Raw genomic sequence first — 5,783 nt, 5'->3', positions numbered from 1 at the left:
CACATGCATGTTTATTAAGACTTTAAGGATTTTAGATGAATAAATTAATAAAAAAGATAGATCTTGAAGCTCTAGAACCTTCCAGCAGTTGTTACGATCACGTTTTACTCAGTCAAAGTTGTTTTAATAAATTTCAAGTGTGCTGAAAATGTGCAAAAACATGTTTAAAATATCAGTGTATGCCGATATATTGCAGCTATGTTGATACGGAAAACACGTCGACTTCGCATGAACGAAACTACGAAGGCTCGGGGCATAGGCGTGGGTGATATATCACCTGTAGGGGGTGATATATCTGTCCTATGTTTGATTTTTAAAACTTTGTGGAATCCGAGCTTAAAACAACCATCAACAACTTGGACTTGCTCTTGAACGTTTTTGACTGAGTTCTAGGCATCTGTTGAACTTGAAATTCAAATTTATTCAATTTATATTCATTTATTGATTATTTTTTAAAGGGGTTAGTTTCACTCCTTGAACTCTATAAATAGGACCTAGCCTTCAGCCATTTCATTCATTATTCAAGCATTCTTCAGAGGCACCAAGCTGCTATGTTTATTCTAGAGAGAAAACACTAGGGTTTGGGATTTAAAAGTTTTTCAATCTAAGCTTTATAAACACTTGGGAAGTAAGATAGAGTGACATTTTAGTATTGAGGTGTAGATCAAAGCTCTAGCCTATCACGGTATTCTTATCCTCAGATTTAATTCCTTACAGTTCTTTTATTTTCTTTCATTTTATTTCAGATCCTAACTTGATTTTATGGCTTTTGGTTAGGTGTTTAAGTTTCATGAAACTTAGGGTTTTTCGGTAAGTTTCTATCTTGATGGTTTAGATCTCTTTTTCATCTCCATTTCTTTAGAAACTCATGATTCTTACTGTTGGTTTTAAGAGTTTTCCAATCCCGTTCTTGTCTCCAATATCATGGTTTTTGGTAAGGAAAGTAGGTTAGATTATATGCACTATGATATGTTTATATGATATGATATGTTATAGTGCTATGTTATATATGTATATGAATATATTCGATGTTATAGTCACTTGAGTATTATAGTTACTTAGATAGCAAATCAAATCCCAAGATTTTTATCATTATCGTGGATTAGAGTTATGATTAAACCTACCTCGATTAGTAGACTGAGGACCTAGATTGTTTATCATATACTATTTTGTTATCTAACCTACCTCGATTAGTAGATTGAGGACCTAGATGGTTTTATCACATACAACGGTAATGAGCTAATGGCCATTAATATTGTAGTCCTATGTTTATATGATATACGTTTTTACATTATATATGTTTTATAGTATATGTTTTATGATATAATCTTATGATTTATGATATGTTGTAGTAGATTTTCCTTGTTGGGCATTAGGCTCATTCATTTTATTTTAGATGGTGCAGGAAAATGAGCTTGGAAGGCGGGATGGATTCTTGGCAGCTTTGGCATGTGTATTGCGAGAGGACTTGTAACACCCTAGATAACCAAGGCTATTACACTGTGTGATTATAAAGGTGCAAAACTTGCTAATCAAGTTATATAGTTGAAAACGTGACCCTAAAGTCATAATTAGGCTAGGGTTTAAAGATTTTTGGTCATAAACAGGAAATTTCTCATTAAAATAAACATTAAATACATGGGATTCCAAAACAGGTTTTAGAGGACAATTTACAAAATTCCAAAGTTTATGTACAACTAGAATCCACTCTAATGGCAAAATAGGCACTTTAGGTTCTTTTGTCCCTGTACCATCCCTTAGCAGTGGCGACCGATCAGCTGACTATGTACATTCTGCCCCAGAGCTCTCCAACTCAGGACTGGTCTACCTTGCCCTTGCCTTTACCTGCACCACGTAGTACCCGTGAGCCAATGCCCAACAAGAAAACCATAATGCAGAGCATAAACAATACAAACAAACAAATAATACACAAGGTTGTTAACCAGGTAACCAGCATGCCATAACAATCATTTACTCAGAGAAGTCAACAATTATTCATAAACCAATCATCCCAGTATTAAACAAGTTACAAACATCAAACAATAATAATAACATATCAATATTCATCACACAATACTCAGGGTCGGCGCCCTTAGGTCGCACCCTCTATTTAACCCACTTTCTCTGGCTCACTTAGGCCGAGCCCAATGATTATTTAATTAATCTCAGCTACCAGTGGCCGAGCCGCGTCCTGTGCGCAAATATCAGTTTTGATACTTTTAGGCCATTTAATTCATGCTCACATGGCATATCATAATCATACAACAATCACATTCAAATATAGGGAGCCCTTAGTCTCAACAATCACACACGGGTGCGGTTTTTTTACCTTTGATTCTAAGTGCTTTGGCTAATTAAGACGACCCTCAAGCACGATCCCGTCTGAGCTCTAGCGTACACCCAGTAACAACCGTAAAATAGAACCCTCATTAAAGTTCAATTTCGTAACCCAACTTCAGAACTAATCACAAGCTCTCGGGAAGCCCAATTCCACCAAACGGGGTGGTAGAATCGATCCCCTGGGCCCCCAAGCAAAAACGCTAAAAGAAACCCCAAAAACCAAGTTCTGGAGGCAGGGTAGTGCTACACTGCCACAAGAGGGGTGCTACAACGCTACAGTCAGAAACTCAGCCCCCCAAAAAATGAAGCCTAGCGATGTACTACTCCTATCCTAGGGCTACAGCGCTACAACCAGAACATGCAAAAATTATGGGTTTTTCCATCGAACTTTCCCGAGCCAAAGCTCCAAAAACCCACTCCAATTATCAAACAAACTTGAAATTAAGTACACAACTCATTGTATCACTAACCTAATAACACCCAAAACTTAACTAAGAACCCCATCAACCACAAAAATCAAACTTGAGCTTGAAGCCCAAAAATGTCATCTGTAAACCAGAAAACACAGATGATCCAGATCAAGAATTGTTACCTTTGATGGAAGATTCTGACCATAGGTTTCCCTTAGTGTTCCTCCCAGCTTTGAGTCCTTCAAATTCCCAAGTTTAAGTCTTTAAACCTCCACCTAAAACCAAATTTAGGAACCATTTTCAACAAAGTTTAGCAAACTTAGAAAAACATAATCCTTACCTTAATTTGGAAACTAATTCCAGTTAAGCCCGTTTAATTTCTTCAAGGATCAAAGTCCCAAGACTTAGCCTAGACTTTCTCTGAGTTCTCAGCTTCAAAAATGTAGAAGAAAGGGTGAGAGAGAGAGAGCAAATCGTGTGGGAGAGAGAGAGTTCTGGTTTTTCTTCTTTCTTTTTCTTTCCTTCTCATCTTCTAGCCCTTCTACCTCTTTCCACTAAAGTCTAAGTGAACATAATATATCAGTTATTTCCCCTTAATGAGCAAAAGACTCTTTTGCCCTCCCAATTAAATCCAAGCCTTTTAATCAATCCAGGGGTGTTTTGGTCATTTGCTCCCAATTCCCGCTAATTCCTCAAGTGTCCCTAATATTTACCACTTAAATCCTGTCATCTTATTAATCACCAATTATTTTCCCCAAAGTCTAAAAATCTCCAATATATTTCCCAAATTCGCAGAAATACCCCTAGGCCCCCCTGAGCTGGGTATAAATCCCCACTGCGACTATTTTCCTAAACTGCTCACTAGGATTGCCTCGAGCCATATGCTGCAAATACATCTACATAATAATGTGGTCATAAATATTTACCACAAATAATCACATTTATGCCCTTAACGGGCCAAAATTACAAATATGCCCTTATAAGCTAAACAGGGCCCACATGCTTATTAATACTCATAACCATGCATTTCATACATCCACATAATCATATAAGCATGCATATCACATAATCATGCATTTAATCATTTAAATTACACATAAACCAATTATGCCCTCCCAGAACTCTAATCAAGGCCCTTAAGCATTATTAGTGATTTTGGGTCGTTACAGGACTAATTGAATGGACTGCTGGAAGATCGAGGATGAAGTTATTTCAATTCTTTTAATTTATGTATTTATTTATGCAATTAGTTTTTGAACAATTAAATAATGGTTTATGTTTTCTTTATGTTGTATGTATTAAACAATGGGATCTCATATTTTTTATTTTTATAAATAAAGTTCTATTATTTTATGCATGTATTCCAAAATAGTAGTTATGCTTAGAAGTTTTAATGGTGAGAGGTCTTTAAGTTAGTTGGGTCATTACAGTTGGTATCAGAGCCCACAGTTCATATGCATGAAGTTCTCCTTAATACACACGCAAAAGCTCCAGATCTAACCGCCAATGTAAGTGTTTATGTTATGATTATTATGTTTATGTTAATAGCTAGTGTTTTAGTCATTATGTTTTCAGTCAAAATGAATGGAGCTTTGACCTATCATGATATCCGAGCCATTAAGGCATTGAAAAGGATTAGAGAACCAAGGAATATAGTAGGAGTACTAGAAAGAATCACTCAAAGATTGATCCTATTTCACAAGGGGATAGTTCACCTTCAAATGACTAAGCAAATTATGATGAGAGTCATGGAACAATATGCCTTAGTAATTAGGCTTCTTAAGGATTTTCCTTTTGTAGTTTCGAAATTAGAAGAATTATGGGAGACTATGGATAATGAAGATGATTTACGGGTAGCCATGAGATATTATTTTCTTATACTTAGGCTTACCTCTAAGTTTCAATTTCAATTTACTAATGAACAAAAGCATAATATCTTAATGAATATTTCAAGAGGTAGTTTCGAGGCTCATAGTAATGATGATTATGAAGAAATAGATGATGATATGTTAGATGAAGGGTCAGATGTAGAAGATCCTGATTTTTAGATTTTACCCTAGTTATTTTTAGTATAGTTTATTTATTTATTTATTTATCTTTGAATTTATGAATGTACTAAGTGAAATTTTTTTTTCAAAATGAATAAAGTTGTTCTTTTTGAATGACATGTATGTGTTTGATTTTTTTTACAATCACAATAAATTTAGAATAAATAAATAATGACTGAGTTCGGTGAGGGTGGATATAAATGAATGGACCGAGTTCAGTATTGAGAGTTTAGGGGGCCATAGTAGTGGGAACAATTTTACTGATCCCAGCCCTCCCTCAATATGGTTAACTGTGGGATAGCGACTAGTTTCGAGCCTGAGAATTAAGTCATATAGGGTGATTAGAAACAGACTTAGAAAATAATAAAGATGGCTTATTTTTCTAAGTATAGAAACACACTCTAATTATAAAGATCTCTTACATAATTCCTTATAAGAAATCATAACTGATAGGTCTAAGTTATGTTTGCTTAGACTAGGTTTTTGCCTTAGAGACTATTAGGGTAAGTTATAATGTGTTTTCTCAAATGTTAGAGCTTTGCTGAAGATGTCTCTATGAAGGTCTGCACGCACAAACGGCAATGCCTCCAGCACCACAACGAGACTCACGAAGCACCTCTAGTCCGAAGAAGGGGAACACGTGCTACTGATACTGCCAATAAAAATGCCCCGCTACCAATTGACAACACCACTAAGATTGTCAGGCTACGTCAACAAGTGGAAGAATTACTGCAACAACAGCGACAATAGCCTCAGCCACAGCCTCAGACTCAGCCGCAGCCTCAGACTCAGCCGCAGCCTTAGCCAGCAGCTTAAGCACCCCAGCAAGTAGGATATCCATATGGGGGACGGCCAATGGCGAACTACGCACCTTATCCAGCTCAGTAAATAGAGCCAATATATGAGCATTTCCATAAGCAGCACACTCCAAACTTTTATGGGGCAACCGACCCCTTTGAGGCGGAAGAATGGTTCGGGAATGTAG

This window comes from Humulus lupulus, chromosome 1, assembly GCF_963169125.1.
Source record: "Humulus lupulus chromosome 1, drHumLupu1.1, whole genome shotgun sequence".
NCBI lineage: Eukaryota > Viridiplantae > Streptophyta > Magnoliopsida > Rosales > Cannabaceae > Humulus > Humulus lupulus.
The sequence above is the reverse complement of the archived record's forward strand: the minus strand, read 5'-3'. Positions refer to the sequence as shown.